Source organism: Apodemus sylvaticus, chromosome 1, assembly GCF_947179515.1.
Source record: "Apodemus sylvaticus chromosome 1, mApoSyl1.1, whole genome shotgun sequence".
NCBI lineage: Eukaryota > Metazoa > Chordata > Mammalia > Rodentia > Muridae > Apodemus > Apodemus sylvaticus.
In genome coordinates, this window is record NC_067472.1 from 17,352,112 (window position 1) to 17,367,105 (window position 14,994).

General features: G+C 46.3%; 1 protein-coding gene across 1 annotated transcript in view; it reads right to left on the reverse strand.

Annotated features, from left to right (window-relative positions):
- The window catches only part of LOC127687015 (stearoyl-CoA desaturase 4), a 96,175-nt gene that overhangs the window by 60,002 nt on the left and 21,179 nt on the right, over positions 1–14,994 (reverse strand). The window lies entirely within an intron of this gene.

A 14,994-nucleotide genomic window follows, 5' to 3' on the forward strand; every position in this document is an offset into this window, starting at 1 on the left:
ACCTTCAGAGTAGTTCAGTCGTGATTTCATCCGGACTGAGGTCAACCTCAGATTAGAAAGTGAAGTGAAGGGTGGAGGGGCAGAGCTTGTTCCAACAGCTCTCGGAAGCCAAGATGCCAATCTGTAAGCTCTTGCAGGAATACAGAGGTTCCACAACTATAAAGTCTTCCTCCACAGGACCAAGTAGACAAAGCAAAAACAAAACAAAACGGAACACAACCTACCTTTCCCTGCAGTGGCCTGGAAGTCCTGCCTATTCTAGGACCCTGAAGACCTTCCAGGTTGGCTTTCTTTACTCCTAAAGTTTTTAGGGGGTCTCTTTGTCCTTTGGGGGCAGATAGTCTATGGAATTGACTTCCTGGCCTGAGCTCCAAGGTAGGAACTCTCCTGGGCAGGCCTCCTGCTGTGGCTCTCAGCCTCCCCACACACCCTCCTCACCCCTCACCCCGCCCCCATCTTTGAGTCTTTATGATTCACGAGCCTTGACATTTCCTCAGGCTGTGCAGTCAGCTTGTGGAGCTTTTGATTTAAAGCCAGCAGACTCTTTGTTTCCTGCTGTCAGAGTTCAACCTCACATTACTCTTAGGAAGGGTAGGCTACTGGGGTGTGACTCAGCCTTTGAAGATTCTGGTTCCTTTTGATATTTAAAGGTGCAGGGTTTAGAAAGAGTCATGGACCAGAGGCTAGTCTCTCTGGAGACTATCCAAGCTCCAAAGCTTCCATTCAGTGCAGGCTGGTCAGTGGGTGCTGCCTGCCACCTTTAATCCCAGCAGATCTTGTTTTGAGGCCTCTGCAGCAGAGTGAGTTCCAGGACAGCTAGGGCTACACTAGAAAAACCATGACTAGCAAAACCAAAGGAGGGCTGGAGAGATGGCTCAGAGGTTAAGAGCATTGACTGCTCTTCCAGAGGTCCTGAGTTCAAATCCCAGCAACCACATGGTGGTCCTATGACTTTCTGTAATAGGATCTGATGCATTCTTCTAGACTGTGTCTGAAGACAGCTGCAGTATAGTCATATACATAAAAAAAGAAAAGAAAAGGAAAAACCAAAAGAAGAAAAAAGAAAATAAAAAAGAAGGAAGGAAGGAAATAAAGAACATCACAAACTCACATCAGTAAAATTAGCTTTAGAACTGGCCGCAAATAAAAGGATGGCAAACTTGCTCATATGCCCCACTGACCCATCTGAGTTATAAATCAGGGACTACAACTGGGATATTAGAAAATTCAGGGAAAGCCAGGAGGTGTTGACACACGCCTGTAATCCCAGCACTCTAGGAGGCAGAGGCAGGTGGATTTCTGAGTTCCTGGCCTGTTGGTTTCTGTGGTGGTTGGTTTCTGCGTTGACTTCTGTGGCTGCTGCCGCTGGCCGGGCCACACGCGCGCACCCCGGGTGCCGGGCCGCGGGCCGCGGTGGAGCCGTGAACCACAATGAGGCACGCTAGACCAAATGGTTCCACGTGGACTTTATTTAAGAAGTGGGGGGTGGGGGGTAGCCGGCGGGAAAGGGAGTGAGAAGAGAAGGAAAGAGAGAGAGGAGCGCTGCTAGGTTGTATAGTAGTGGTGACGTAATTACAGGTAAAGGTGGGCTATGGAATTCTGGGTAGATGGCAGCCGTTGCCTGGGCAACGGACCCATACATTGCTTTGCATGGCATCGCAGACCTCAGGTACCTACAAGGCCAGCCTGGTCTACAGAGTGAGTTCCAGGACAGCCAGGGTTATACAGAGAAACCCTGTCTTGAAAAAAAACAAATCCAAATAAATAGATAGATAGATAGATAGATAGATAGATAAAAAGAAAACTCGGGGAAAGGCCTTCTACTTTAAATGCCATGGTCATCTTTTATGAATCTTTTTGTTCAATATGTCACTCTAAACAGTTGTGTCATGAAACTCACTCTGGCTGGCTGTGAATCCCTATCAATTTACCTTGGTCTTTCTCGTGAGTGCCAGTTTACAGGTGTGCCCTACCATGCCCAGCTAGGAAGTCTTTTAAGGAACATTTTACCAAGGATACGCCACAGAGACACTGGGGCTCATTAAAGGGCCCAGCTTCAAACTCCTCTCATCGGTGTGCCCAGTCCCTCAGTCAGCAAGTTCTCCATCCCGGGATGGCTTTGTTCAGAAAACAAGGAGCTGCCTGAAGACCTTCTTTCTTTTGTTTCTCTTTTTGGTTTTTCCGAGACAGGGTTTCTTTGTGTAGCCCTGGCTGTCCTGGAAAAACCCAGTTTCTTATCTTAATTGTTCCATACCCTCCCCAGGAATCTAAACAATGGGTAGCCTAGGTCTTCCACTTCTCATACAAGTTTCCTCAGCATCCCCTCTCAGAGCCCATGTGTGGGAACATTACAGGACCCAGTCAAATACATCGTTCTGTTAATCCCAAAGATGGGAGGAGGAAGACCACTGACCCAAATTACCATGGCCAAATTGATTAACTAAAGCAACCTGTTTTATTTGTGTACATGGGCTGCCTCTACCCAAGGCAGGATTGAAGAGCTTAGCCTGGGAGGAGAGGAAGACAAGGTTTTTATAGCTCAGGGATAAGGAGTTTCCAAGTGAGGGGACTGGTGGACAAAATAATTGGGGTTTCAGGAGCAGAACACAGCATAACAATTTAGTCCTAAAGACTTCCCAAAACAAAGGCATAGGTGGGCAGAACAGGGCAGTATAACAACAGTCAGAACAAGGTAGTCACAGGTGGTCATAGAACCGTTTGGAACAAAGGTAGGGTTGCAAGATGGTTAGTACGGTTTTGAAATTTATGAAATCGAAAGACATGATTGTCGTTCCTGGAACAGTCAGTACAGAACTGTTTGTGGCTAACGTTACAGGTGGGGCATAGCTCAAACCTTGAGAAACAGGTTTAATCACCAACAGGAATGGTTGTAGCTTGCTTTTACTTTAAGATGGCATTCAAGCCTAAAATGGAGGCAGGCTGGTTCTTCAATTCACCTTAAATTTTGGGTTGCTCCAACATTACCTTGTAAAAAGCTTTTTTCCCCCCTTTCTTTCCTCTTTCTTTTAAGACAGGGTCTCACTATGTTAGGCCTGTATGGCCTACAATTTGCTGTGGAGACCAGGCTGGTTTCAAACCTACAGAGATCCACCGCCTCTGCCCCCTGGGTGCTATCCTTAAAAGCATGAGCCACCGAACCTGGCTGGCTAAGTCTTTTTGGATGCCTGGAAATTTTATAAATCAATTCTTACTATGAGAGGAGCAACCAATATCGTGAATGCAGCAGAGGAGAGAAATGAAAAGGTACTGGAAGAATCCTCAAAACTCTGTTCTCCACAGTTCAGGACTCACCCAACCTGCAGGCATCTGCTCTGTGAAACAAGGAATCTACTTGCCGTTAGTGGGAAATCAGAGCCTTTCCCACAGGGACCGCACTCTCTCCTAAGGAAACACTTCTCCTTCATCCACAGTCTAGGTCTGATGGAGACTCTGAACTCTATGCTGCAGGCTAACTCTACCCCTTTATCATGCACCTGCTTTATAAGTTTTCTGCCTAATAAAGATCTTTTCTCTTTCTGTAGAGCAAACTGTGGGCTCTAGAAAATCAACAGGGTCTTCTCCAGAGTTGGCCTGAGGCTCCAGACAGCTCAAGGGACTGGGTTACCAGGAGAGACCTTTATTTTTGAAGGGCAAGAAGATTTCTAGGTTTTGAAAGGTGGTGACAGGGAGCTGCTTGAGTGGTAGTGAGGGAAAGGGCAGATGAAGGTGGCAGAAACAGAAACAAAGATGGCGGAACTGGAAGGCAGAGAAGGGAAGAAGATCTGGGTAAGTTCTGTGGTGTTAAAAAGAGACTGCTAGCCCGGCGGTGGTGGCGCACGCCTGTAATCCCAGCACTCTGAGAGGCAGAAGCAGGTGTATTTCTGAGTTCGAGGCCAGCCTGGTCTACAGAGTAAGCTCCAGGACAGCCAGAACTAAACAGTCAGAAGAGAGGAGGTCTGGCCGGTGACCAGAAGATTCCCTTCAGCCACTGCTGACTCACAGTGGGCTGCTCTGACCTTTTGATAGGGGGGAGTGATGCTAAACAAAGCCACTATGGGAGCTACGGATGTGGCACAAGTGGCCCAGCGTGTGTGCGGGGAACCCTGGGTTCCATCCCTAGCAGAGTGTAAAATGGTCATTGTGCATACCGCTAATCCACACACACAGGAGGTAGAGGCAAAAAAGACCAGAAATTCAAAGTGGTCTTCAGTTACATAGTCGAGTTAGAAGTCAGCCTGGAGTACATGAGACCCTGTCACCAAAAACAGAACAATCAAAAACCTAGAACTACTTTCCTAAGTCTTAGAAATTCCTTCTGGCTTCCAAAATTCAAAACGAGTTTTCTCTCTTACTGAAAGGTAACTAGAGTTCTTCTTGACCCAACCCAAGTTGGCACAGTGGGTAAATGTGGAAACTCCACATTAGTTTGCCAATTCTTGGCAGTATTCCTCTTCCTGAATCAACTCCAACACCAACAATGCTCAGCGCTTATCGGGTTAGGGTAATCGAAAGGTAATCGAAAGGTAATCGAAAGCAGTAACTGAAGAAAACCACCCCCAGATAGAGTAGCAAACATATAAATCAATACGGAAGAGAAAGAAGTCTTAACAAGGAAAAGACTCTGACCAGGGCTTCTCAAGGTATATGCTTCTCAAGGTATATGCATCTGGTTTTCCACACCCATGCTGTGTAATGTAAGAACATGCAAAATGGGGGAAGGTGCCACAAACTACAAGGGGGAGACATTAGACAAGACGGGAATACTTTCAGAGTGGCATGCTTGAAGTATGTCATAATTATTTTTCCAGTACATTATAAAGTATAGATTCATATGACATGCTACAGCTGACTCTACTTTTCTATTTATTTGCCTCCTTCCCAAAGCAAAACAGCATCCTACGTGACCTGAGAAAGGCAAATTAAAAGGGTAATTAACATAAATAGCGATTGATGATCATTTGGGCTTCAGACATGCCGCCTGACTCTGTGGGTTTCCCAGGATGGCGGCTTCTAGTTCACCATAGAAAACATGGGCTTCACAGATCACAGCAGACCGAGCAGGCATTTCTGGCCCTGTGGTGCTTATTTTAATCAGGAGGCCACTAGAAGAGGTCATGCAATGTGGTGTTGACTTATACAATGTTTCCAGTGAAGTTAGGCATGATGGGATCTGCTTTTAATCTCAGCATTAGGGAGGCAGAGACAGGTGAATCTCTGTTGAGTTCAAGGCCATCCTGGTCTACATAGCAAGTTCCAGAACAGCCGTGGCTACATAAAGAAAGCCTGTCTCAAAAACTCAAATCAACACCCCATTCCCACACCACCCCTGCCTACTACCAAAATTCCCATTGAAATAAGGGCATTGATTAGAGGCCATTGCTCTTGTCAGAAGGACCATATCCAGAGAGAGAGAGAGAGAGAGAGAGAGAGAGAGAGACAGCATGGCTTCCTAGCCAGGCAATAGGGCATCATAATGATTCTCAGGAAAGTACCAACATCAGGGCATCAGTGTGGGCGGGGTGAAGCCCACCACAGCACAGCACGCTTGTGCTCATAGTCTGGAGAGAAGACTCTCACACTCGCCTGCTTGTCTGTGTTCTCCAGACTGGGCTGGGTTTTTCCTCTCAAACCATGAAAATGGAAAGCAGAAGCCAACAGGAGAGGGCAGTTGGAAACGCTTTGTTAATGATGAAGTTTTGAATGAGGCACAGCCTCTCAGAGTATATCGTCCTGGTGGGCTCCTGTAGTACCAACAACCCCCTGTTCTTTTGGGAGGGAGGAGTTGAGGCTGGGCCTCACATAATCCAGAGGGGTCTCAAACTCACCAAGTAGCCAACACTGGCTGTGAACTCCTGCTCCTCCTCGTTACACAAGTGCTGGAATTACCAGCATGCAACACCATACCTCAATAACAACACCCATCTTTTAACTAGAAACTCGTTCTTTTCCATAGGAGTATAAGGCTGGTTTAACAGGTCAGGGTCAAGTCACAAACGTACTTGTCAAGTGCTGCTGCCTAAGCTGTTGTTTGTACGATTAGGCCTTCTTCCTTTAGCCCGTCTGGAATTTTCCTGTGTTACCCCTCATTTCCTCCTAGCCCTCCTCCTTACTTAATCTTACTTCCCCATAGGTAGCCTGGATGGTTCTTCATCAGTACAGTTCCTTCCCTGCCCCACTCTTGTTTCTCATGAAGTCAAGGGAACTGGCATTCCTAGGGAACCCGTCGCCTATATCATTACACAAGCGATGCCTTTGGCTTGTCATTTAGAGTCTCTGCATCCATCTCTGACACTGCCCTGGGCTGCTGGAGACTCTTTAAGGTTTTCCTCTCGCTGAGTGAGTTGACCTTAAGTTGGCCTCAAAGTCTCCACAGAAAGCCTTCCACAGTCTTTACCCTTCCTGTCAGGCCCTGTACGTGCAGCAGAAACTCCAGTTCTAGCTTCTGCCCTCTTTCTTCCCTTTGATGCACTGTCCGGCTCATCCATACTTAGGAAAGTCTAACCCTGGGTGAGCTCTTCATTCATAAATTCTTTCTTTCCTATATCCACTGAGCGAGCGGTCTCTATTCTTTGCCTTTCTCAACGGGAGACAGCATTGTCCATTGCATTCTGGCTGCTTGGAGGCTTGTCTCTGCCCTCCTTCCTACACGCTGCACATCGCTGAAGAGAAAGCTGCAGCAGCATTCAGCATTGTATCTTGTGTGTCCTGGTGTTCTCTGATACACAGATAGCTAGGGAGAGAGGCCATGGGAAGGTTGTAAACACATCCAACTTCCAAGATACTAGCCTCTTTATCTCCAAGATGGCTGGTTGCTGCCTCGCTTTCCTAACAAAAAGCCCGGTAGCTAACTTAATGCAAAGTCCCAGAGCAGCTTTTCTCCCAGTAGTAGAAAGCCTTGCCTTGGACCAGCCCTGGGAGTTCAAGGCTGGACCGGAATATATTTACACAACAGCCGTAGGCTAATCAGCCACGTTGTCTTTGTTTAAGATGACCAACCCAAATTAGGGTAGATTTAACCCTAGCTCCAGGGGAGACAGGATTTGGGGGCTCCTGAGATGGCCCATCTATCTGCCTTGTAGAGTCTTTCTCCCTGTGTCTGCTCTGCCCCTCAACCCTAATAAAACCTTTCTCCACCTGTTGACTGTTTCTGGGTTGGAGGATTTCTCCTCTGCTCTTGTGGGAAATTCTCCTGCCTTTCAATTCTTTCACTGGCAGAGAAAACAAACTCAATTAAGACCCCTAGATGGTAACACTCGGTCCTTGCATATTTATTGAATTTGATAATTTTCATTAAAAAAAAAGCATAGAGAGAAAAGATCAGAGCAATGGCCCACAAGCTGGTGATCTGTTCCTTTTTTTTTTTAGATTTGAAAGGATGGGTTTTGAACAAGTGAGCTAAATAAATCCCTCAGGTAATATTCTGTAATTCCTAAGAGGAAAAGCAGAGGCCGTAAACCGAGGTACCTCCTCACATCCCTGGCTCCACCTCCCTTCACGCCTCTCCATGTAACGTCACCAGCTTTTCAGCTTTTTGGTTAGACATGTCCGCCGACCACCTTTCTCCTTGATGCTGGGCGTTTGCACACCCAGCTAATCCATGTGAGGATTGGGAGTTGGGGGTAGGGGAGGGCAGAGGGTGGGGAGACACACACAAACTTTTCTCCTACCAGTAGGAGCCCCCAGTGAGATTGCTCAGTGGGCGAAGGCCCTTGTCACCAAGCCTGATGACTTTGGTTTGATCCCTAAAGTCTACACGCTAGAAGGAGAGAACTGTCTCCCACGAAGTAGCCTCTGAGCTTCACGTGCACAGCATAACATGTGTGCCCCACAAATATATAAGTGGATGTAATTTTTAAAATTAGAGAAGAGGGGGCCAGAGCAATGGCTTAGCAGTTAAGAACACTCGCTACTCTTCTAGAAGACCCAGGCTTGATTGGCAGCACTGACAGGGTGGAGTCTTGACTATCTATAACACCATTCCTGGGGGATCTGTTACCTTCTTCTGACTCCCAAGGGCACCAGGCACACACATGTCATACACACACACACACACACACACACACAGGCAAAACAGTCATATACATAAAAAAAATCTAAAAATAAATATTTAAAAGGAAAGATCTATCGAGGCAGGGGTTGTGCACACCTCTAATTCCAGGATGTAAGAAGCAGAGGCAAGTCAACTTTGAGTTCTAGATCAACCTGGTCTACAAAACAGCCAGAGCTACATAGAGAAACGTTGTCTGGAAAAATCAAATCAAATCAAACCAAAACAACAAACAAATAATAATAACAAAAATCACAAGAAAGGAAGGAAGGAAGGAAGGAAGGAAGGAAGGAAGGAAGGAAGGAAGGAAAGAATATTCTCCCACAGGAATTGTGTTTCTAGGAAGCTGTGGTGGACACAGTCTTTTTTTTAAGATTTATTTATTATTATATGTAAGTACACTGTAGCTGTCTTCAGACACTCTAGAAGAGGGCGTCAGATCTTGCTATAGATGGTTGTGAGCCACCATGTGGTTGTTGGGATTTGAATTCAGGACCTTTGGAAGAGCAGTCGAGGTGCTCTTAACCCCTGAGCCCCCAGGATGCAGAGTTATTATAAACACTTTTCTAGAGAGACTGAGAAGCATAATCCAAGACTAAGGGGAGATCCTTTCCTGTGAGGATCCAAGGCCAAGAAGTTTGCCAGGCCTAGACTCCACCTCACCCCCACCCCGGCTCAACTGTATAAAGTCCCTGATTCTCTGGCTCCAAAGGAGGCACATGGTGGGGCTGCCCTCTTGTATGCCTGACTTTGAAGTTACGCAGAAGAACAACTTGAAATTCCAGAGCACAGAAATAGCTCTACTACTTCATGAGGTTGGGTGAAGGAAGGAGGGAAGAGGGAGGACGGAAGAGGGAAGAGAGTGGAGGGAGGATGAAAGAGGGAAGAAGGAAGAGGGAAGAGGGAGGAGGGAGGAGGGTCACAGTACTCAAACAGTTTGTCAAACAAAAGAAAAACTGGGTCCTAATGCATTGACTAAGGCCTGAGCACAGAGGGCATAGGGCAGATGGCCTTGGGTCTTAGAGTGTTGCTCTGTTGATAAAAAGGTAGGGACCTCCATCCTGATCCCTACACTATGGATAAATCACCCAACCCAGTGACAAGCCGGCATGTAACTCATGGTCATGACCATGTTTTCAAAGGTGCTCATGGCTGTTTGGGCTCTTTCTGTAACCTCAGCTATGAACCTCCACGCTGACGATATAAGGACAGGAAACTGCTAAGCAGTGCCAGCTAGTTACCTGGAATGCCCTGGCAAGGGCCACGATGAGGAAGGGCCTCCGGGTGGCTGCATTTTGTAAGTCTGATATCTGCATGGTCAGTGAGCTGCAAAGGCACTATTCACGCTGCACAGATAGCAGAAAAGTGCTGCAGGACACTTGGGCACCGCAGGCAGGACATAGGACCTAGCAGGCAGGTTCCATTATGGGAAGGCTGTCAGGAATACTCTCCTGTTGCCAGGGTGTCTTCTTTAGCTTTGGGATAAAGATCTGCTTTTTCCCTAAACTAGAGGGATGCAGCATCCTGAAGTGTACTAATTTCTTCTTATTTGAAGCCATAGTACAAACTGTAAAGTACCCTTGGACCCACCTGTAAATAATAGATCTTCAGAGGCTGCAGAATTCACTTGAAGTTGGAGACCTCACACACTGTACAAATTTCCCTATGTTCTTCTTCACAAGCAAAAGACAAGTTTCTCAAACAGCCTTCTCCCATCCCCATTCTTGCCTCTTGAATGGTGTCCTGTTCTTTCTTTCTACTGGATCTCCACAAGAGCCACAGGGACAGCATTTAAACAAGAAAACCCTGCCTACGTTCCCTCTGAACTGGAACAAAACCCAAGGTGATTTGCTACCCCGGCCCATGTTTAGATTGAGAGCATCCCACAGACAGGACATGACCAGAGCCTGCTGGGAAAAAATCTCAGTGGGGCTTGAGCCCTGCAGTCACAGGAGAAAAGCTTTAGAGCAACGTGGAAGCCCTCTGCTGAGCTCCAGGAAACAATCAGCAGTTGTTTCATATTCTAGAGCAGCGTCCTCCGAATAAAGTAGTGTGTTATCCTGATGGAAACAAACCAGAAGCCATGCACTCTGGTGCCTGTTTCAATTATAGCTCTCAGATGACATCACAGGTCATTTTGTTCCCTACCCCCAAAGTATGGGCTGCTAGTGTCCACACTAAGAGTAAAGCAATATCTCAAAGCATTGTCAGCAGAAGGCATGGGAGAAGGCTCTGTCCTCAGTCTGAAGATTGTTTCAGTTCTGCCCTCCAGGTTCATCTAAACGGCTGCAAAATGTGAGGGCCAAACCCTTCTCACAGGGAGATCTGTCAAATACTAGAGCTGGACAACATAACCACCTGTCAACTTGGCGTGTTTTCCTTGTGATATCACAAGAAGAGGCTCTAGTGTAACGGTGAGAGGCGAGGATAGCCAAGCTGTACCAGATGCTCTTCGTGTTCCACACAGAGATCTGGAACATGCATCTCTTGATTATCATCCCCTCAGCATGAACTGCACCAAATGGTGCAGGCACAGGAGCGTGCCATGGTCACCATGCAGGCTCTGGGCACCAACATCCTCTCCAAACTTGCAGCACAGATGCATCAACAGAACACCAAGGGGTAGCAGGCACAGCCCTGGGTCTCAGACAGTATTCTGGCATTTGAGGTTCACCAAACACTGGCAGGCTGGTCACACCTGGGACTGAGACCTACAGGAAGGGGCTGTATGGAGATGAAGCCACCTGTGGAGACCCCCATCCTGGGAAGGAGAGAGTTATCTATGGTCCACTCCTCTGGATGGTCTACTTCGCCTGTGGGTTGTCAGTGGAGCTAAGGAACACAGGTGTGCCTCTTCATCTATCACAAGCAGAGCAAAGGAACAGAATGTTTGCATCTGGCCTGTTCCCACAATGTTCTTTGTAGCAGTGATAAAATAATTTAACCAAAACAGTGACTCTTCTGCTCTCAAACAGCTCCTTGTTGATCATAACAGGCACCAGGAAAAAATTGCTTTCCTGAGGAAGGAGTTTTTCTCAGTTGCATTTTTGTGGAGCATCCTAAGGATTTCTCAAGGCAACGTCTAAGTGGACCAAATCACCCCACCTCCAAGTTCCAAGAGGTCCTAAGACATCTTACCAACTGGTCAGTCCAGTTCCCTGCACCACTACCCTTCAAGAGAAAGCCACGTGGGCAGGAGACCATTCCTTGTCTTTTAGAGAACTAGTTCCCCAGCACCCAGAGCGCTTCAGGAAGTCCTGGGGCTGTGGAATTTCCTGTTCCCCATTTGTGGATCAGGCTTCATGAGTCAAAGGTGAAAACACTTGTTGGTCTAGGGAACAGCTGTGTCGACCCTGTTGACTCCTAAGGAGCTAAATCAGTGACAGTGGCAGCTGGTTTCTCTTAGAAACAGGATCTATTTTCTTTCCTTGTTCTCCTTCTTTTCTTTTTTGTTTTTGTTTGTTTGTTTTATTTGTGTTTTTTTGAGACAGGGTTTCTCTGTGTAGCACTGACTGTCCTAGAACTTGCTCTGTAGACCAGGCTGGCCTTGAACTCCGAGATCCACCAGCCTCTGTCTCCCAAGCACTGGGATTAAAGGCGTGCACCACCACCAACAGGCTTAGTCTTTTGTCCTGAAGACAAAGGCTGCTAAAGGCTCTGTTCTCTGACCCATCCCTGCCAAGGAAGGATGGAAACAGCCAGTGAGCACTAACACTGGGCTGTCCTTGATATCTCTTAGCCTCAGTAGACACGGGCAAGAGCAGAGAGGACGGGGATGGAATGGGAGACAGTGTTTGCTGCCTTATTTCATTTTAAGAAAATTTTGTTGACTGGCAGGTGTTGCAGCCTGGAGCCCTAACCCTCACAGCAAACCCTACTTGAGTTTGAGAGGAGCCTACTTCCTCCGGGGCAAACCAGCTGGGTCTAGCCAGTGGATGAGGTCCAAATAGTTTGGTGGATGGCTGTCCTCTGCTCCTTCCTTTTCAATGGCCTTTCCTCTTCAGTAGTCTCCTCTTGCTCTGTCTTCTGGCTATGCTAAAAAATGGAGTTGGTTCCCATGCCTCTTAGCTAGAGACTCCATTCATTGTGCCAGGCAGAACCGAGATAGGCCGCCAAGCAAGTGACTCACACAACAAAGGCCATTCCGGGACAGCTGTTAAAGGAGAGTGAGAAACTCAGGTACTGCCTCAGGACAAGGGAATCTGGTTATTCCAGAGTCAGGTGTAAAACTTGCAGGCAGGAACCAGTGTGGTCCACACAGCTTCCTCCATGGAGCACAACTAGAAGGGTGATGTATTTCTCATCATGCTTCACCTTGGGTGTGGCAGTCTCTTCATCCTGGTAGCCTTGTTAACGGCCCACACATGCCATTTATTTCAGTACGTATGTCTTCTGGATTCCGTGACATCTTCCCTATAAGGGATATGATGGGAGGGATGTATATTCCATATATGAGGCCATGAGAGGAACCTGTGTGTACATGTTACTAGTGGCTCAGCCTGTGCATGATTAATGGCTGGATTCTCCAATCCAGGGGGCACCTGGAAGAGTACGTAAAATAAATAATTCTTTTTAAAAAAAGATTATATATATATATATATATATATATATATATATATATATATATATACTGTAGCTGTCTTTAGACACACCAGAAGAGGGCATCAGATCTCATTATGAACCATAGTGAGCTACTATGTGCTTGCTGGGAACTGAACTCAGGAACTCTGGAAGAGCAGTAGGTGCTCTTAACTGCTGAGCCATCTCTCCAGTCCAACAAATAATTCTTTTAAAGTGACACCAAGGGTCACTAACTAGAGTCAATATCCTGAGTCCTGAGCCCATCTGTCCAGAGATGCACCAATGAGAGAAAAGGAAAGGAGATAATAAAGAGGTGACAGGAAAGAAGGAAAGAAAGGAAGAAGAAAGGAAGAAAGAAAAAGCAAGCCAGCCAGCTTACAGGGTCAGTATAACACACCAGTACCCACAAAAATATGCAACAACAATGGTATACATCTATATAGGATTTCTATTTAGAAGCAGATAATCCATTAACAGCTTTTATAATTGAGGCATTAAAGCCTATGTAATGTGATAAGATTTTGATTTATCACGTCTTAGGGTTTTATTGCTGTGAAGAGACACCATAACCAAGGCCACTCTTATAAGGAAAACATTTGATTAGCTCTGGCTTCAGTTTTAGAGGTTTGGTCCATTATTATCATCAAGGTGGGAGTATGGCAGCATCCAGGCAGGCATGGTGCAGGAGGAACTAAGCGTTCTACATCTTCATCTAAAGGAAACCAGGAGAAGACTGTCTCTCATGTGGCTAGGAGGAGGGTCCCCAAGCCTATCCCCACTGTGACACACTTCCTCGAACAAGGCCACACCTCCTAATAATGCCACTTCCTGGGTCAAGCATATTAAAACCACCACACCATATGACCGCATAGCAGTAGGTATAAACAAAGATTTAATGGGGTATTAAAAAAGAATTACAATTATTACCAAGATGCTTGATTTTCCAACTGGAATACTTAAGTCATGTTTCCATCTAAATTAGGGTAAGGAATCAAGGGAAGTCCAACTTCTGTATAAGGACACCAACTGGTTTGCCAGGCAGAGGTGGTGCACATCTTTAATCCCAATACTCACAGGGCAGAGGCAGGCAGATCTCTGGGTTCAATGCCAGCCTGGTCTACAAAGTGAGTTCCAGGACAGCCAGAGCTACACCAAGAAACCCTGTCTCAGAAAAAAAAAAAAGACAACAAAGGAACTAAGAAAGAAAAAACAAAGAAAGAAAAATAATAAAGAAAGAGAATCAGAAATGCTATTCACAGTTATAAAAGCCAGGAATTAAATTATATCTCCACAGGCAGAGACAGACATAAGTACTGGAAAACTAGACACAAGGGTACAGAACAGTAAGAAGATGGCGATGCTGTCAGCCTGAAGGGCTGGGGGCATCAGAGAAAGGGGGCCATATTGTCCACATGACATCCATGGTTGTTCTAACTACTTGTGACAGCAGCGACACTGTCGGAACTTGTGCAGTAGCCCGGAGAGAGAGGCGAGTCCCAGCGATCTCATTGCAACAGTGACATCTGTGTTCACACACTCATGTCCTAGCTTGACAAGATGAGAGGGAGTGCCCAGCCATGCTTCCTCTTATGCTCGGTCATCACGCCGTACCAGTGTTCATATCTCATCATCTGCGTCACCATGGCTACAACATCTCATCTCTTTTCCTCACAAAGGCAGTATTATTGCTGTCCATCTGTTTGTAGTACATGTACATCTGCTTCTAGCATGGTCATTAATTCTATAGGTCAGCATATGGACAAGTAGGAAGGAAACTCACTAACTGGATCCTTTTCATAATATAAACTCTCACTGAAATAAAATATTTTGCCAAGTCAGTGGGTTCATCATGATAAATAGAATGCAGAGTATAATGTTTATAAAACTGGCTATATTATACATGACATATAAAGGCTTATTGTGATAGTTTGAATAAAAACGGCCCCATAGGTTCATAGGGAGGGGCACTATTAGGAGGTGTGGCCTTTCTGGAGTGGGTGTGGCTTTGTTGAAGGAAGTGTGTCACTGGGGGGTGGGCTTTGAGGTCTAGAATGCTCGAGCCAGGTGTGATGTGACATTCACTTCCTGTTGTCTGCCCATCTGGATGTAGAACTCTCAGCTACTCCTCCATCACCATGTCTGCTTGCCTGGCACCATGCTTCCCGCCATAATGATAATGGACTAAACCTCTGAGCTGTAAGCCAGCACCAATGAGAGATGCTGTGGTCATGGTGTCTTTTCACAGTAACAGAAACCCCAACTACTTATATATACCAGGATAACGGTACATAAACAATAACATGGTGTGTGTGTGTATGTGTGTGTGTGTGTGTGTGCATGTGTGTATGATGAATATAGGAAATCTT